This window comes from Ranitomeya variabilis, chromosome 4 (assembly GCF_051348905.1).
Source record: "Ranitomeya variabilis isolate aRanVar5 chromosome 4, aRanVar5.hap1, whole genome shotgun sequence".
Classification (NCBI taxonomy): domain Eukaryota; kingdom Metazoa; phylum Chordata; class Amphibia; order Anura; family Dendrobatidae; genus Ranitomeya; species Ranitomeya variabilis.
The window spans coordinates 290,057,078-290,076,907 of record NC_135235.1 but is presented as its reverse complement, the minus strand read 5'-3'; the positions used below and the strand labels follow the sequence as shown (position 1 = coordinate 290,076,907).

The following is a 19,830-nucleotide window of genomic DNA, read 5'->3' as shown; positions in this document are numbered from 1 at the left end:
AAAAAAGACGCCAGTATTACATTTTGTTTTGGTCGCCAAGACGTTGCATTAAAATGCAATTAAGGGTGATCAAAAGATCAGATCTGCACCAAAACGGTATCATTTAAAAACATCAGCTCGGCATGCAAAAAGTAAGCCTTTACCCAACCAGAAATCATTAAAAATGGAGACACTACACTATGTTCCAAATTATTATGCAAATGACATTTTTCTCTGATTTTCCTAAATGGTCGGTCCAAATGACAATCAGTCTAATAAAAGTCATCACCCGATAGAGCATACATCGAATTTTATTGAAGAAACCTCCCAATGATAACAGTATAATCTCCAAAATGAATAAAAACGTAAAATGCACTGTTCCAAATTATTAGGCACAGTAGAATTTCTAAACATTTGATATGTTTTAAAGAACTGAAAATGCTCATTTGTGGAATTTGCAGCATTAGGAGGTCACATTCACTGAACAAAAAAGCTATTTAACTCCAAAACCTCCTAACAGGCCAAGTTACATGTTACCATAGGAACCCTTCTTTGATATCACTTTCACAATTCTTGCATCCATTGAACTTGTGAGTTTTTGGAGAGTTTCTGCTTGTATTTCTTTGCATGAAGTCAGAATAGCCTCCCAGAGCTGCTGTTGTGATGTGAACTGCCTCCCACCCTCATAGATCTTTAGCTTGATGATAATCCAAAGGTTCTCGATAGGGTTGAGGTCAGGGGAAGATGGTGGCCACACAATGAGTTTATCTCCCTTTATGCCTATAGCAGCCAATGACTCAGAGGGATTCTTTGCAGCATGAGATGGGGCATTGTCATGCATGAAGATGCTTCTGCTCCTGAAGGCATGTTTCTGCTTTTTATACCATGGTAGAAAGTTGTCAGTCAGAAACTCTATACACTTTGCAGAGGTCATTTTCACACCTTCAGAAACCTTAAGGGCCCTACCAGCTGTTCCGGACCAAAACATGACTCCTCAACCTCCTTGCTGACGTCGCAGCCTTGTTGGGACATGGTGGCCATCCACCAACCATCCACTACTCCTTCCATCTGGACCATCCAGGGTTGCTCGACACTCATCAGTAAACAAGACTGCTTGAAAAATAATCTTCATGTATGTCTGGGCCCACTGCAACCATTTCTGCTTGTGATAACTGTTTACGGGTGGCCGAATAGTAGGTTTATGCACCAAAGCAAGCCTTTGAAGGATCCTACACCTTGAGGTTTGAGGGACTCCAGAGGCACCAGCAACTTCAAATAACTTTTTGCTGCTTTGTAATGGTATTTTGGCAGCTGCTCTCTTAATTCAATGAATTTGTCTGGCAGAAACCTTCCTCAATATGCCTTTATCTGCATGAACTCTGTTTCAGTCATAAATCTCTTCATAGTATGATGATCACTCCTAAGTTTTCGTGAAATATCTAATGTATTTCCCATATTGCTTGAAACCTGTGGCCTGCTTAATAATGTGGAACATCATTTTTAAGTAGTTTTCCTTTAATTAGAATCACCTGGAAAACTAAATATCACATGTTTAAGATTGATTTCAGTGATCCATTGAGCCCTGAGACACAATACCATCTATGAGTTTATTTTAAAAACAAAACGATTAAATCTTTGACACTTAAATCCAATTTGCATAATCATTTGGAACACAGTGTACGGGTATCGGAAAATGGCGCATTTTTTATTTTTTTTTGTAACAAACTTTGGGGTCATTCCGTGTCAAGTGGACCAGTGGTCCCCACTCGACCTTCTCCGATTTTGCTGAAAATTTATAAGGATGTACATGTTTCTTTGAAAAGAGGTTCTGTAAATTTTTAGGGCCAGATCTCAAATACATTGGCCACTGTTGACCTTTCACTGGAGGTTCCACCAAGCCTGCGGCTTCAGCTAAGAGGATTTTGCAAACTTTGGCACCTAGCCATTAGAGTTCTATACTGGCTATGATGCTGAAATTTGGCATACTAGCCCAACTTTTGCTGCTAAATACGATAAATTTATTACCGGCTATGACAAAACAATATTTGGGCCATAATTTTGTGTCAAAGTAGCTTGAAAAACGCGTCGCATAAAATTTATGCCAAACTTTGCCCATATACAACTCAAGACCAAAAACCAATAGTAACTGGTGCTTTGCCCTGTACACCAAACATCTACATGACTTTGCATTGCTGCAATATCACGGTCAAAGCATATGTATTTGTGGAAATATTCACACCCACATATGATGAAAAACGTTAAAAAAACGAATTTTACCTATTTTTAGGTTAAATTTCTCAAAAAGAGTACCCCTAAAATATATTAATTCTGATATCATTAGAAAGAGCACATTTTTCTCTACAAGGATCATTGTTTGTTTTTTTGGAGTCTCTCCGTTTAAAGGGAACCTATCACCCCGTTTTTTTCGGTATGAGATAAAAATACTGTTAAATATGGCCTGAGCTGTGCATTACAATAGTGTAGTTTGTGGACCCCGATTCCCCACCTATGCTGCCGAAATACGTTACCAAAGTAGTCATTTTCGCCTGTCAATCAGGCTGGTCAGGTCGGATGGGCGTGGCTTCTTCCCCCAGATATTGCGTAGTTTTCCGTTGGTGGCGTAGTGGTGTGCGCATGTCCAACGTCCCCAATCCTGCACGGGGGGGTGAAAATAGCAGCGATGTCCGTTATTCCATTGGTGGTCGGTGGGCGCGGCCATCTTCCTTTGGCCGCGCGTGCGCAGAAGCGGCGCTCTGCTGGCCGCGGCTTCAGGAAAATGGCCGCCGCGATCTCCATCTGCGCACGCGCGGCATCCCGCGGCCATTTTCCTGAAGCCACGGCCAGCAGAGCGCCGCTTCTGCGCACGCGCGGCCAAAGGAAGATGGCCGCGCCCACCGACCACCAATGGAATAACGGACATCGCTGCTATCACTGTACGGCTGCACTCAGAGCAGGAAGCAGACGGCAAGGGACCTGAAGGACACCGACGGGTGAGTATGTACGGTTTGTTTTTTTACGTTTACGCTTGTAACCAGGGTAAACATCGGGTTACTAAGCGCGGCCCTGCGGGATGCCGCGCGTGCGCAGATGGATATCGCGGCGGCCATTTTCCTGAAGCCGCGGCCAGCAGAGCGCCGCTTCTGCGCACGCGCGGCCAAAGGAAGATGGCCGCGCCCACCGATCACCAATGAAATAACGAACAGCGCGCTCTTTTAAATCCCCTGGCAGAGGATTTGGGACCTTGGGCATGCGCACACCACTACGCCACCAACGGAAAACTACGCAAAATCTGGGGGAAGACAACACGCCCTTTTGACCAGACCAGCCTGATTGACAGGCGAAAACGGAGACTTTGCAAAGGTATTTCGGCAACTTAGGTGGGTAATAAACGCATAACAAACACACTAATGTAACGCCCACCTCTGCCCCTATTTAACGCTATTTTTATCCCATCTTCCAAAAACGTGGTGACACGTTCCCTTTAACAGTAATTGTGGAGTATCTCAAGACTCTCATCTATGGGATTCGTCATATCCACTACTTCAGCGATGGATCTGCAGCCCAGTACAAAAATTTAAAAAATGTTCTCAACTTGTGCCACCACAATGCTGATTTCAATATCAGCGCTGAATGGAATTTTTTTGGTACCAGTCATGGAAAGTCACCCTGTGATGGGATTGGAGGGACAGCAAAGAGGTTGGCAGCTCGTGCCAGTCTTCAACGCCCAACTGAAAACCAAATACTGACCCCCGGTGGATTTATTCAACTTTTGCAATGAGCAACTGCATGGAATTAAGTTTTTTTTTTTTTTTTTTTGTTCCAAAAGAAAAAATTGACGAAATACGGGTAGTTCAAGAGGAAAGGTTCAAAGATGGACATACAATTGCTGGAACAAGAGAAAATCACCAGTTTGTGCCACTTGATGACAAAAAGATTCGCATTTCAAGGGTGTCAAATGACCCATCATCTTTCATTGCCTATGTAGATAGATCTATCAGATCAGAAATGCCTTTTGTGCCCATTGCAAACCTCCAGCCAGGGCAATACATTGCCTGCATTTACGATAGGAACTGGTGGATTGGAAATATTTCTGAAATTTCTGTCGACGAGCATGATGCATTAATAAATTTTATGCATCCTCATGGACCAGCTAGCTTCTTTCACTGGCCTGTGAGAAATTATACATGCTGGATTCCCGAGCAGTCAATCATTGCAATAATTCCAGCACCAGCTGCAACAGCAATGGGCCGACAATACAGCTTCTCTGAACCGATTATGTTGCAAATTCAGCATCAATTCCAGACCACTTAGACTGAACATTATGGCTTGGGAACCAACAAAAGATACCCAATATTAGGCTTGGGATCCTAGGCAAAGACACCCACCCTCAGGCTTCGGAACCTGAAATAGAGACCGCCCGAGGCTCGCCTTGCACGGCTATCGGCCATGGCTCCTAGGCGATGGGGCTGCCAATTCTCGAAAGACAGCATTACAATTCTTAATAGGATTATAATACCAATTCTTAGGGAATTGGTTGTGGTATAACCACCATGGACCAACGCAAGAGTTTGACTAGTGCAGTTACCATTCATTGCATATTAATAAATAACACCATGTTCAGTGGCATTTTTCATTTCTTAACCCCTTAACGACCGCCGATACGCCTTTTAACGGCGGCCGCTAAGGGTACTTAAACCACAGCGCCGTTAATTAACGGCGCTGTGGAAAAAGTGAATAGCGCCCCCCAGAGTCGGATTTTCTCTGGGGTCTCGGTTGCCGAGGGTAGCCGAGACCCCAGAGAACATGATTCGGGGGTTTTTTACCGACCCCCGAGTTGCGATCGCCGGTAATTAACCGTTTACCGGCGGTCGCAACAAAAAAAAAAAACGCGATGTGCCGTTTAATTTCTCTGTCCTCCGATGTGATCGCACATCGGAGGACAGAGAAATAGGGTCCCCGATGGCCCCCAATAGCCCCCCGATACTTACCTACCTCCCCCGGTGCTCCTCGTGGGTCCCCATGGGCGCCGCCATCTTGTTTCCGGGAAAAAATGGCGGGCGCACGCGCAGTACGCCCGCCACCCGGCAGATCTTTGGGGTCTCGGCTGCCGGGGGTAGCCGAGACCCCAAAGAACATGATCGGGGTCGGTTTGCACCGACCCCTGTTTTGCGATCGCCGGTAATTAACAGTTTACCGGCGACCGCAAAAAAAAAAAAAAAAAAAGCGATCTGTATTTCTCTGTCCTCTGATGTGATCACACATCAGAGGACAGAGAAATAGGGGGATTCGGTGACCCTAACATACTCACCCGGTGTCCCTGGGTCCTCTTCTGTCTTCTCCTGCCAGCCGGCTTTTTCCTTATGGCGGGCGCATGCGCAGTGCGCCCGCCATCTGCTGCCATCTGCTGGCCGGCAGGAGAAGACGAGTTGGGGCTAAAATTAGGGTTAGAGTTAGGGTTAGAGTTAGGGTTAGAGTTAGGGTTAGAGTTAGGGTTAGAGTTAGGGTTAGAGTTAGGGTTAGAGTTAGGGTTAGAGTTAGGGTTAGGGTTAGAGTTAGGGTTAGAGTTAGGGTTAGAGTTAGGGTTAGAGTTAGAGTTAGGGTTAGGGTTAGAGTTAGGGTTAGAGTTAGGGTTAGAGTTAGGGTTAGAGTTAGGGTTAGAGTTAGGGTTAGAGTTAGGGTTAGAGTTAGGGTTAGAGTTAGGGTTAGAGTTAGGGTTAGAGTTAGGGTTAGAGTTAGGGTTAGAGTTAGGGTTAGAGTTAGGGTTAGAGTTAGGGTTAGGGTTAGGGCTAGGGTTAGGGCTAGGGTTAGTTAGGGTTAGGGCTAGGGTTAGGGGCTAAATTTAGGGTTAGGGTTAGGCTACTTTCACACTAGCGTTTTTTGGCTTCCGTCGCAATGCGTCGGAGAAAAAACGCATCCTGCAAAAGTGCTTGCAGGATGCGTTTTTTCTCCATTGGCTTGCATTAGCGACGCATTGCGACGGATTGCCACATGTCGAGGATGCGTCGTGCTTTGGCGGACCGTCGGCACAAAAAAAGCTACATGTAACTTTTTTGTGCGACGTGTCCGCCATTTCCGACCGCGCATGCGCGGCCGGAACTCCGCCCCCGCCTCCCCTCACAATGGGGCAGCGGATGCGTTGAAAAAACAGCATCCGCTGCACACGTTGTGCGGCGCTTACAACGCTAGCGTCGGTACGTCGGCCCAGCACACTGCAATGGGCCGAGTACGACGCTAGTGTGAAAGTAGCCTTAGGCTTCTATCACACTTGCGTCGGTACGGGGCGGTCGCAATGCGTCGGCCCGACGTACCGACGCACGTTGTGAAAATTGTGCACAACGTGGGCAGCGGATGCAGTTTTTCAACGCATCCGCTGCCCAGTCTATGTCCTGGGGAGGAGGGGGCAGAGTTACGGCCACGCATGCGCGGAAATGGCGGACGCGACGTACAAAAAAAAGGTTACATTGAACTTTTTTTGTGACGACGGGGCTAAAGTTAGGGTTAGGGTTGGGGCTAAAGTTAGGGTTAGAGTTGGGATTAGGGTTTGGATTAGGGTTGGGATTAGGGTTACGTTTGGGATTAGGGTTAGGGGTGTGTTGGATTTAGGGTTTTGATTAGGGTTATGGTTAGGGTTGAGATTAGGGCTGTTTTGGGGTTAGGGTTGTGATTAGGATTATGGATCGGGTTAAGATTAGGGTTAGGGGTGTGTTGGAGTTAGGGTTGGAGTTATAATTTGGGTGTTTCCACTGTTTAGGTACATCAGGGGGGTCTCCAAACACGACAGCCAATTTTGCGCTAAAAAAGTCAAATGGTGCTCCCTCCCTTCTGAGCTCTGCCGTGCGCCCAAACAGTGGTTTACCCCCACATATGGGGCATCAGCATACTCGGGATAAATTGGACAACAACTTTTGGGGTCCAATTTCTCCTGTTACCCTTGTGAAAATAAAAACTTGGGGGCTAAAAATCTTTTTTGTGGGAAAAAAAAATATTTTTTTATTTTCACTACTCTGCATTATAAACTTCTGTGAAGCACTTGAGCATTCAAAGTTCTCACCACATATCTAGATAAGTTCCTTAGGGGGTCTAGTTTCCAAAATTTGGTCACTTGTGGGGGGTTTCTACTGTTTAGGTACATCAGGGGCTCTGCAAACGCAACATAACACCCACAGACAATTCTATCAAAGTCTGAATTCCAAAATGGCGCTCCTTCTCTTCCGAGCTCTGCCGTGCGCCCAAACAGTGGTTTACCCCCACATATTGGGTACCAGCATACTCAGGACAAATTGGACAACAACTTTTGGGGTCCAATTTCTCTTGTTACCCTTGTGAAAATAAAAACTTGGGGGCTAAAAATCTTTATTGTTAAAAAAAAAAATATTTTTTATTTTCACGACTCTGCATTATAAACTTCTGTGATGCACTTGGGCATTCAAAGTTCTCACTACATATCTAGATAAGTTCCATGGGGGGTCTAGTTTCCAAAATGGGGTCACTTTTGGGGGGTTTCTACTGTTTAGGCACATCAGGGGCTCTCCAAACGCGACATGGCGTCCGATCTCAATTCCAGTCAATTTTGCATTGAAAAGTCAAATGGCGCTCCTTTGCTTCCGAGCTCAGCCATGCACCCAAACAGTGGTTTACCCCCACATACGGGGTGTCGGCGTACTCAAGACAAATTGTACAACAACTTCTGGTGTCCATTTTCTCCTGTTACCCTTGGTAAAATAAAAATTTGGAGGCAAAAAGATCATTTTTGTAGAAAAAATGCGATTTTTTTTTTTTTTATTTTCACGGCTCTACGTTATAAACTTCTGTGAAGCACCTGGGGGTTTAAAGTGCTCACCGAATATCTAGATAAGTTCCTTAAGGGGTCTAGTTTCCAAAATGGTATCACTTGTGGGGGGTTTCCACTGTTTAGGCACATCAGGGGCTCTCCAAACGCGACATGGCATCCGATCTCAATTCCAGCCAATTCTGCATTGAAAAAGTCAAACGGTGCTCCTTCACTTCCAAGCTCTGCGGTGCGCCCAAACAGTGGTTTACCCCCACATATGGGGTATTGACGTACTCAGGAGAAATTGCACAACAACTTTTGTGGTCTAATTTCTCCTGTTACCCTTGTGAAAATAAGAATTTGTGGGCGAAAAAATCATTTTTGTGAAAACAAATGCGATTTTTTATTTTCACGGCTCTACGTTATAAACTTCTGTGAAGCACTTGGGGGTTCAAAGTGCTCACCACACATCTAGATAAGTTCCTTAAGGGGTCTAGTTTCCAAAATGGTATCACTTGTGGGGGGTTTCCACTGTTTAGGCACATTAGGGGCTCCCGAAACGCGACATGGCGTCCGATCTCAATTCCAGCCAATTCTGCATTGAAACAGTCAAACGGCGCTCCTTCACTTCCAAGCTCTGCGGTGCGCCCAAACAGTGGTTTACCTCCACATATGGGGTATCGGCGTACTCAGGAGAAATTGTACAACAAAATTTGTGGTTAAATTTCTGTTTTTACACTTGTGAAAATAAAAAAAAATGGTTCTGAAGTAAAATGTTTGCAAAAAAAAGTTAAATGTTCATTTTTTTCTTCCACATTGTTTCAGTTCCTGTGAAGTACGTAAAAGGGTTAATAAACTTCTTGAATGTGGTTTTGAGCAGCTTGAGGGGTGCAGTTTTTAGAATGGTGTCACACTTGGTTATTTTCTATCATATAGACCCCTCAAAATGACTTCAAATGAGATGTGGTCCCTAAAAAAAAAAATGGTGTTGTAAAAATGAGAAATTGCTGGTCAACTTTTAACCCTTATAACTCCCTAACAAAAAAAAAATTTGTTTCCAAAATTGTGCTAATGTAAAGTAGACATGTGGGAAATGTTATTTATTAACTATTTTTTGTGACATATCTCTCTGATTTAAGGGCATAAAAATACAAAGTTTGAAAATTGCAAAATTTTAAAAATTTTCGCCATATTTCCATTTTTTTCATAAATAATCGCAAGTAATATCGAAGAAATGTTACCACTAACTTGAAGTACAATATGTCACGAAAAAACAATCTCAGAATCAGTGGGATCCGATAAAGCGTTCCAGAGTTATAACCTCTTAAAGTGACAGTGGTCAGAATTGTAAAAATTGGCTCGGTCATTAAGTACCAAATTGGCTCTGTCACTAAGGGGTTAAACTGAGAGACTCCAAAAAAACAAACAATGATCCTTGTAGAGAAAAATGTGCTCTTTCTAATGATATCAGAATTAATATATTTTAGGGGTACCCTTTTTGAGAAATTTGACGTAAAAATAGGTAAAATTCGTATTTTTTAAGTTTTTCATCATATGTGGGTGTGAATATTTCCACAAATACATATGCTTTGACCGTGATATTGCAGCAATGCAAAGTCATGTAGATGTTTGTTGTACAGGGCAAAGCACCAGTTACTATTGGTTTTTGGTCTTGAGTTGTATATGGGCAAAGTTTGGCATAAATTTTATGCGACGCGTTTTTCAAGCTACTTTGACACAAAATTGAGGCCCAAATATTGTTTTGTCATAGCCGGTAATAATTTTATCGTGTTTAGCAGCAAAAGTTGGGCTAGTATGCCAAATTTCAGCATCATAGCCAGTATAGAACTCTAATGGCTATGTGCCAAAGTTTGGAAAATCCTCTTAGCTAAAGCCGCAGGCTTGGTGGAACCTCCAGTGAAAGATCAACTGTGGCCAATGTATTTGAGATCTGGCCCTAAAAATTTACAGAACCTCTTTTCAAATATACATGTACATCCTTATAAATTTTCAGCAAAATCGGAGGTCGAGTGGGGACGATTTTTAAAACTGGTCCACTTGATGTGGAATGACCCTTTGGAATTTTTTTCACCATTTCAATAAAAAAAAAGAACCTAGACATGTTTGGTGTCTATGAACTTGTAATGTCCTGGAGAATCAAAATGGCAGGTCAATTTTAGCATTTAGTGAACATAGTAAAAAAGCAAAACAAAAAATTGTGGGATTGCACTTTCTTTTTTGCAGTTTCACTGCACTTGGAATTGTTTTCCAGTACACAATATGTTAAAACCATTGATTGTCTCGCAAAAAAACAAGCCCTCACATGGCCATATTGACTAAAATAATAGCTATGGCTCTGGGAAGAAGGGGAGCAAAAACGAAAATACCTCAGGTCATGAAGCGGTTAAACACTAAGGCTATGTGCACACGTTGTGGTTTTTACCGCGGAACCGCAGCCTTTCTGTAGCTCCTCCTCCACCCCGGGTACCATCCGCACATTATCCGCTTACTTCCCGCATCGTGGGCATAGCCCCATGCGGGAAGTAAGCGGATCAATGCATTCCTATGTGTGCAGAATCGCAGCGATTCTGCACAAAAGTGACATGCTGCGGAATGTAAACTGCTGCGTTTCTGCGCGTTTTTTCCCGCAGCATGTGCACAACGGATTGCGGTTTCCATAGGTTTACATGTAACTGTAAACGCATTGGAAACTGCTGCGGACCCGCAGCTGCAGAAACGCTGCGGTTCCGCGGTAAAAACCGCAACTGCGCATAGCCTCATACCTGGGATAGTTCATCAAAATCAGATCAGTTGTGTTCAACACCTGACACCTTCAGCAGCCAGACATGCAGGGAGCAGAACACCACATCTATATACACTTTTCAGTAGGTGCTGCTGTGTACTGCAGCTCCTCTTCTATTGAAGATAATAGCAGCTGATCTACAGTACTTACTAAATAGTAGAATATTTCACCGCCACCAGTAACAGTACAATGAGCTGGCAAGTTCCTGGAGGAAATACCTTATGGGAGGGGTTCTGGATTTGTATGGCTACTTTCACACATCAGGTTTTCGCTGTCAGGCTAAATCCGGCTAAATTTTTTTTTAAAAAAAAAACGGATCCGGCGAATGTTGTCGCTGGATCCAGTTTTTTTTCCCATAGACTTGCATTAGTGCTGGATTGCGCAGGATGACATTGCGTTTCGTCCGGTTTTCGACGGATTCGGCAAATCTGCCTTTTCCCGTTTCTGGAAAAAACCTCCATAGCAACGTTTTTAGTCTCACCCGCTTTCGGCTGTTTGCTAGAATGGAAGACTGTGAGCCGGGAGGTGCCAGATCCGGAAAATGACGGATTCTGGCTTTTTAAATTGAGCATGCTCCAATTTATTTTTTTTTTTAATATACCATAGTCTAGATATGCTAGTCGGATCCGTCGAAAGAACTGATCCGTTGCATCAGTTTTTCACAATCTGTGCCGGATCTGGTTTTTCCAACATTTGCCGGATTGTGCCTGATGTAAAAAAAAAAAAACCTGATGTGAAAGTAGCCTTAGGCTGAGTTCACACGTATTCACACGTAATTGCTCTATATTTATACAAAGACAATTCCCTTCCAAACGAAGGGTGTATGTACCACTAAATCAAACTACCACATGTAGTGGGACCTGTGTAGTAAAGCAATCTCCACTATGGTACTGATATTAAAAATAGATTTTATTAAACATCATGTAAAAAATACAATAGAATAAAATTACTACATGTAAGAAGGTGCAGAAACCAATAATAGGGACTATACTGCCATAGGAAATTGCAGGATTATTCAAACTAAATACAGCATATATTAAATGGCAGATGCCTATGCTCTCATACGGGAGTCCATGGATGAAAAGCTGCCTGGATCACCAGGACAGTACTCAATACTAGAATATCCTAAGTCGGACCCCTCAAAATGCATGGCATATATGAAAAATAGTAAGAGAATATTACCTTGCTGTTGTCTACTGCAATGACCCCGGCGTCCCGCTGCCCCCCTGGGCAAAAAACTAGCGTTTAGCAAGCATAATTAGCTTGCAGAGTGCTAGCGTTTTCCAAGCGATCTGTAGCATCGCTTGGAAAACTGTTTGACAGGTTGGTCACACTTGTCAAACATAGTGTTTGACAAGTGTGACCAACTTTTTACTATAGATGCAGCCAATGCAGCATCTATAGTAAAAGATAGAATGTTAAAAATAATAAAAATAATAATAAAAAAAAAGGTTATACTCACCTCAGCGGCTTCCGTTCCTAATGCTGTGTGTTCAGGACCTTCCATTGACGTAGCGGTCACGTGACCGCGACGTCATCGCAGGTCCTTCACACACACCTCGGAAGCCGCTGAGAAGGTCGGGCCGCCAGAAGGTGAGTATATCGCTATTTTTTATTTTAATTCTTTTTTTTTTTAACACTTATATGGTGTCCAGTCCGTGGAGGAGAGTCTCCTCTCCTCCACCCTGGGTACCAACTGCACTTGATCTGCTTACTTCCCGCATGGTGTGCACAGCCCCGTGCGGGAAGTAAGCAGATCAATGCATTCCTATGTGTGCAGAATCGCCGCGATTCCGCAATTTTAATGAACATGCTGCGTTTTTTTCTGGATTGCGATTCCGCTCAGGAAAAAGATGCAGCATGTGCACAAAAAATGCGGATTGCAATCTGTTACATAGGATGCTTAATGTTAGCGTTTTTTTCACGGTTTTATAGCGTTTTTATAGCGAAAAAACGCGAAAAAAACGCATAAAATCTGCTACGTGTGCACACAGCCTTAATGATCCAGGTTGTGCAGTTTCTGGAAGAAATCCCTGACTCCTGTCTTCATTGTTATACCTGCGCCCTGTACTCCCTGGGAAATCCATACCTCGTCCTCCCTTCTGTGGGCTCTGCACTCAGATCTTCTGCTTGGGTGACTTCCGCTCCAGTGACATCTGGCATGTGCACCGATAAGGTGCTCTCCCCACTTCCTCCCTGCATAGTCATCACCATGTACACATGGTTCTTAGCAATGACTGTGCAAGGAGGAAGTGGGGAGCTTAATATTACAGGCACGCATACCGGAGGTCACAGTGACTCGCCTGTGCAGAAGATCTGAGTGCAGCGCCTACAGAAGGGAGGATGAGGTATGGATTTCTGAGGGAGTGCAGGTTCTGGGGCTGTAACTGATAATGATGGGTGTGGGGGGGGGAGTATTACAATGAAGACCTGTAAGAGAAGAAAAATCACTTTATTATCCTCACCTGCGGTCTGGTCCGAGGGATGTCTTTTTGGTACGGTGCCTCCTCCTTCATGGTTCGTGTGGTTTGGTTTGCCCTCAAAAGGGCAGATAAGTTCGCTTGCACAAGAGCGCGATGCCGAGCAGACTGTGGATGGTGCAGGGACGCATATCGGCCTAACCTGGTGACAGGTTCCCCTTAACGTTTCTACTACCTGTATGCCCATATTAATAGGTCATTTATATTCTGGGGGGTGACAGGTTCCCTTAAATTTTTTTCCGTGCACTCATTAAGGCAACAGGCAGCATTGTAATCCTATTTACTTCCAGAATAACTTTTTCTGCATGTAAATTGCGTTTTCTGATGCGACTGGTTCCCTTTAAGCGACTGATCTATACCAAGTGCAATAATTGCTTATATTTTTTTTTGTTTTCATAGATGAATGAGGGTTTTTTTTTTGTTTGAGCTAGGCTTTTTTTTTTTTTGTCGACTCTTGGAGGTGTATAAACTAGTGAAGTTTTCATTGGCATATAGTGCAATGTCGTGTGTATTATGTACATAAATAATGTTGCATGGAATAGCTTTGCCTATTATGCTTTTTCTTTTTATGCTTTTTTTTTTTTGTGAAGTTACAATATTCCAAAAATTGATTGTGCCTCCAAAGTAAATAATGGCTGTGGATGCAGATGCTTTGGTAGTCTATTGGAGAGCGTTACTTGTATACCGAATTCCTATATACCAATCAGCAGCTTATCCCCTTCATGACCCAGGGTATTTTCATTTATTTATTTATTTTTTCCGCTTCTCCTTCCCAGGAGTTGCGGGACGAGTTGTACTTTTGAACGACCTAATTGGTTTTAGTATGTCATGTACTAGAGAACTGGAAAAAAATTCCAAGTGCGGTGAAATTGCAAACAAAAAGTGCAATCCCATGCGTGTTTTTTGTTTGGCTTTTATGCTAGGTTCACTAAATGCTAAAACTGACCTGCTATTATGATTCTCCAGGACATTACAAGTTCATAGACACCAAACATGCCTGGGTAATTAGTTATCTAAGTGGTGAAAAAAAAATTCCAAACTTTCTTTTTTTATAAAAAAAAAAATTGCCCCATTTTCCGATACCCGTAGCGTCACCATTTTTTGTGATCTGGGGTCAGATGAGGGCTTATTTTTTTGCACGCTGAGTTGACTTTTTAACTCATGACCTTGGGATTTTCTGTTTTTCCGTGTTCGTTTTTCACTTAATTCCTTCCCAGAGCCATAACTTTTTTATTTTTCTGTCAATATGGCCATGTGAGGGCTTATTTTTTGCGGGACGAGTTGTTCTTTTAAACATCATTGGTTTTACCATGACGTGTACTAGAAAATGGGAAAAAAAATTCCAAGTGCGGTGAATTTGCAAAAAAAGTGCAATCCCATGCATGTTTTTTGTTTGGCTTTTTTTGCTAGGTTCACTAAATGCTAAAACTGACCTGCAATTATGATTCTCCAGGTCAGTACGAGTTAACAGACACCAAACATGTCTAGGTTATTTTTTATCTAAGTGGTGAAAAAAATTCCAAACTTTGCTAAAAAAAAATTGTGCCATTTTCCGATACCCGTAGCGTCTCCATTTTTTGTGATCTGGGGTCAGGTGAGGGCTTATTTTGTGTGTGCCGAGCTTACCTTCTTAACCCCTTCATGACCCAGCCTATTTTGGCCTTAATGACTTTGCCATTTTTTGCAATTCTGACCAGTGTCCCTTTATGAGGTAATAACTCAGGAACGCTTCAACGGATCCTTGCGGTTCTGAGATTGTTTTTTTCGTGACATATTGGGCTTCATGTTAGTGGTAAATTTAGGTCGATAATTTCTGAGTTTATTTGTGAAAAAAACGGAAATTTGGCGAAAAATTTGAAAATTTTGCAATTTTCACATTTTGAATTTTTATTCTGTTAAACCAGAGAGTTATGTGACACAAAATAGTTAATAAATAACATTTCCCACATGTCTACTTTACATCAGCACAATTTTGGAAACAAATTTTTTTTTTGCTAGGAAGTTATAAGGGTTAAAATTTGACCAGTGATTTCTCATTTTTACAACAAAATTTACAAAACCATTTTTTTAGGGACCACCTCACATTTGAAGTCAGTTTGAGGGTTCTATATGGCTGAAAATACCCAAAAGTGACACCATTCTAAAAACTGCACCCATCAAGGTGCTCAAAACCACATTCAAGAAGTTTATTAACCCTTCAGGTGTTTCACAGCAGCAGAAGCAACATGGAGGGGAAAAATGAACATTTAACTTTTTAGTCACAAAAATGATCTTTTCGCAACAATTTTTTTATTTTCCCAAGGGTAAAAGGAGAAACTGGACCACGAATGTTGTTGTCCAATTTGTCCTGAGTACGCTGATACCTCATATGTGGGGGTAAACCACTGTTTGGGCGCACGGCAGGGCTCGGAAGGGAAGGAGCGCCATTTGACTTTTTGAATGAAAAATTGGCTCCAATCTTTAGCGGACACCATGTCGCGTTTGGAGAGCCCCCGTGTGCCTAAACATTGGAGCTCCCCCACAAGTGACCCCATTTTGGAAACTAGACCCCCCAAGGAACTTATCTAGAAGCATAGTGAGCACTTTAAACCCCCAGGTGCTTCACAAATTAATCCGTAAAAATGAAAAAGTACTTTTTTTTCACACAAAATTTCTTTTAGCCTTAATTTTTTCATTTTCACATGGGCAACAGGATAAAATGGATCCTAAAATTGGTTGGGCAATTTCTCCTGAGTACGCCAATACCTCATATGTGGGGGTAAACTACTGTTTGGGCACATGGTAAGGCTCGGAAGGGAAGGAGCGCCATTTGACTTTTTGAATGAAAAATTATCTCCATAGTTAGCGGACACCATGTCAGGTTTGGAGAGGCCCTGTGTGCCTAAACATTGGAGCTCCCCCACAAGTGACCCCATTTTGGAAACTAGACCCCCCAAGAAACTAATCTAGACGCATAGTGAGCACTTAAAACCCCCAGGTGCTTCACAGAAGTTTATAACGCAGAGCCATGAAAATAAAAAAATTATTTTTCTTTCCTCAAAAATGATTTTTAGCCCGGAGTTTATTATTTTCCCAAGGATAATAGGAGAAATTGGACCCCAAATGTTGTTGTCCAGTTTGTCCTGAGTACGATGATACCCCATATGTGGGGGTAAACCACTGTTTGGGCGCACGGCAGGGCTCGGAAGGGAAGGCACGCCATTTGGCTTTTTGAATGGAAAATTAGCTTCAATCATTAGCGGACACCATGTCGCGTTTGGAGAGCCCCTGTGTGCCTAAACATTGGAGCTCCCGCACAAGTGACCCCATTTTGGAAACTAGACCTCCCAAGGAACTAATCTAGATGTGTGGTGAGCACTTTGAACCCACAAGTGCTTCACAGAAGTTTATAACGCAGAGCCATGAAAATAAAAAATTATTTTTCTTTCCTCAAAAATGATTTTTTAACCCACAATTTTTTATTTTCCCAAGGGTAACAGGAGAAATTGGACCCCAAAAGTTGTTGTGCAGTTTCTCCTGAGTACGCCGATACCCCATATGTGGGGGTAAACCACTGTTTGGGCACATGCCGGGGCTCGGAAGGGAAGTAGTGACGATTTGGAATGCAGACTTTGATGGAATGGTCTGCGGGAATCATGTTACGTTTGCAGAGCCCCTGATGTGCCTAAACAGTAGAAACCCCCCCTAAGTGACCCCATATTGGAAACTAGACCCCCCAAAGAACTTATCTAGATGTGTGGTGAGCACGTTCAACCCCCAAGTGCTTCACAGAAGTTTACAACGCAGAGCCGTGAAAATTAAAAATCATTTTTCTGTCCTCAAAAAAGATGTTTTAGCAAGCAATTTTTTTTTCACAAGGGTAGCAGGAGTAATTGGACCCCAATATTTGTTGCCCAGTTTGTTGTGAGTATGCTGGTACCCCATATGTGGGGGTAAACCACTGTTTGGGCGCACGTCAGGGCTTGGAAGGGAAGTAGTGACATTTGAAATGCAGACTTTGATGGAATGGTCTGCGGGCGTCACGTTGCATTTGCAGAGCCCCTGATGTGCCTAAACAGTAGAAACACCCCATAAGTGACCCCATTTTGGAAACTAGACCCCAAAAGGATCTTATCTAGATGTGTGGTGAGCACTTTCAACCCCCAAGTGCTTCACATAAGTTTATAACGTAGAGCCATGAAAATAAAAAATTGTTCTTTCCTCAAAAATTATGTTCTAGCAAGTAATTTTTTATTTTTGCAAGGGTAACAGGAGAAATTGGACCCCAATAGTTGTTGCCCAGTTTGTCCTGAGTACGCTGGTATCCCATATGTGGGGGTAAACCACTGTTTGGGCGCACGTCGGGGCTTGGAAGGGAGGGAGCACCATTTGACTTTTTGAACGCAAGATTGGCTGGAATCAATGGTGGCGCCATGTTGCGTTTGGAGACCCCTGATGTGCCTAAACAGTGGAAACCCCTCAATTCTAACTTCAACACTAACCCCAACACACCCCTAACCCTAATCCCAACTGTAGCCATAACCCTAATCACAACCCTAACCCCAACACACCCGTAACCCTAAATCCAACCCTAACCCTAATCCTAACCCTAATCCCAACCCTACCCACAACTGTAACCCCAACACAACCCTAACCCTATCCTTAACCCTAACCACAAGCCTAATCTTAACCCTATTTCCAACCCTAGCCCTAATTCCAACCCTAAGGGTACCGTCTCACATAACGATTTACCAACGATCACGACCAGCGATACGACCTGGCCGTGATCGTTGGAAAGTCGTTGTGTGGTCGCTGGGGAGCTGTCACACAGACCGCTCTCCAGCGACCAACGATGCCAAGGTCCCGGGTAACCAGGGTAAACATCGGGTTACTAAGCGCAGGGCTGCGCTTAGTAACCCGATGTTTACCGTGGTTACCAGCGTAAAAGTAAAAAAAAAAAAAACGTACATACTCACATTTCGGTGTCCTTCAGGTCCCTTGCCGAAATGTGAGTATGTACGTTTTTTTTTTTTTTTACTTTTACGCTGGTAACCACGGTAAACATCGGGTTACTAAGCGCGGCCCTGCGCTTAGTAACCCGATGTTTACCCTGGTTACAAGCGAACGCATCGCTGGATCGCTGTCACAACGATCCAGCGATGACAGCGGGAGATCCAGCGACGAAAGAAAGTTCCAAACGATCTGCTACGACGTACGATTCTCAGCAGGGTCCCTGATCGCTGCTGCGTGTCAGACACAGCGATATCGTATGGATATCGCTGGAACGTCACGGATCGTACCGTCGTAGCGATCAAAGTGCCACTGTGAGACGGTACCCTAACTCTAATTCCAACCCTAACCCTAAGGCTATGTGCCCACGTTGCGGATTCGTGTGAGATTTTTCCGCACGATTTTTTAAAAATCTGCAGGTAAAAGGCACTGCGTTTTACCTGCAGATTTACAGCAGATTTCCAGTGTTTTTTTGTGCGGATTTCACCTGCTGATTCCTATTGAGGAACAGGTGTAAAACGCTGCGGAATCCGCACAAAAAATTGACATGCTGCAGAAAATACAACGCAGCGTTTCTGCACGGAATTTTCCGCACCATGGGCACAGTGGATTTGGTTTTCCATAGGTGTACATGGTACTGTAAACCTGATGGAAAACTGCAACGAATTCGCAGCGGCCAATTCGCTGCGGATCCGCGGCCAAATCCGCTGCGGATCCGCGGCCAAATCCGCTGCGGATCCGCGGCCAAATCCGCTGCGGATCCGCGGCCAAATCCGCTGCGGATCCGCGGCCAAATCCGCTGCGGATCCGCGGCCAAATCCGCTGCGGATCCGCGGCCAAATCCGCTGCGGATCCGCGGGCGGATCCGCGGCCAAATCCGCGGCGGATCCGCGGCCAAATCCGCTGCGGATCCGCGGCCAAATCCGCTGCGGATCCGCGGCCAAATCCGCTGCGGATCCGCGGCCAAATCCGCTGCGGATCCGCGGCCAAATCCGCTGCGGATCCGCGGCCAAATCCGCTGCGGATCCGCGGCCAAATCCGCTGCGGATCCGCGGCCAAATCCGCTGCGGATCCGCGGCCAAATCCGCTGCGGATCCGCGGCCAAATCCGCTGCGGATCCGCGGCCAAATCCGCTGCGGATCCGCGGCCAAATCCGCTGCGGATCCGCGGCCAAATCCGCTGCGGATCCGCGGCCAAATCCGCTGCGGATCCGCGGCCAAATCCGCTGCGGATCCGCGGCCAATCCGCTGCGGATCCGCGGCCAATCCGCTGCGGACCCGCAGCCAAATCCGCACATGCCATAACCCTAACCCTACCCCTACCCGTAACCCTAACCCTAACCCTACCCCTAGTTCTAACCCTAACCCTAGTTCTAACCCTAACCCTAGTGGAAAACGAAAAAAAAAAATATATATTTTCTTTATTTTATTATTGTCCCTACCTATGGGGGTGATAAAGGGGGGTATTTATTATTTTTTTTTATTTTGATCGCTGTGATAGAACCTACCACAGCGATCAAAATGTACCTGTAAGGAATCAATAAGGGCAGGAGGACGGGGGAGCCGGCAGGCGGACGGAGGGGACCGGACCCCATAACGGACCACTGGGGGGGCGATCGGTGGGTGTGGGGGGGGACATTTTAGGTTTTCCAGCCATGGCCGATGTTATTGCAGCATCGGCCATGGCTGGATTGTAATATTTCACCAGTTTTTTAGGTGAAATATTACAAATCGCTCTGATTGGCAGTTTCACTTTCAACAGCCAATCAGAGCGATCGTAGCCACGGGGGGGTGAAGCCACCCCCCCTG

At 44.3% G+C, this 19,830-nt stretch overlaps 1 protein-coding gene across 1 annotated transcript in view; it reads left to right on the top strand.

Moving 5' to 3' along the window:
• Positions 1 to 19,830, top strand: part of SSU72 (SSU72 homolog, RNA polymerase II CTD phosphatase) — a 111,817-nt gene that overhangs the window by 40,333 nt on the left and 51,654 nt on the right. The window lies entirely within an intron of this gene.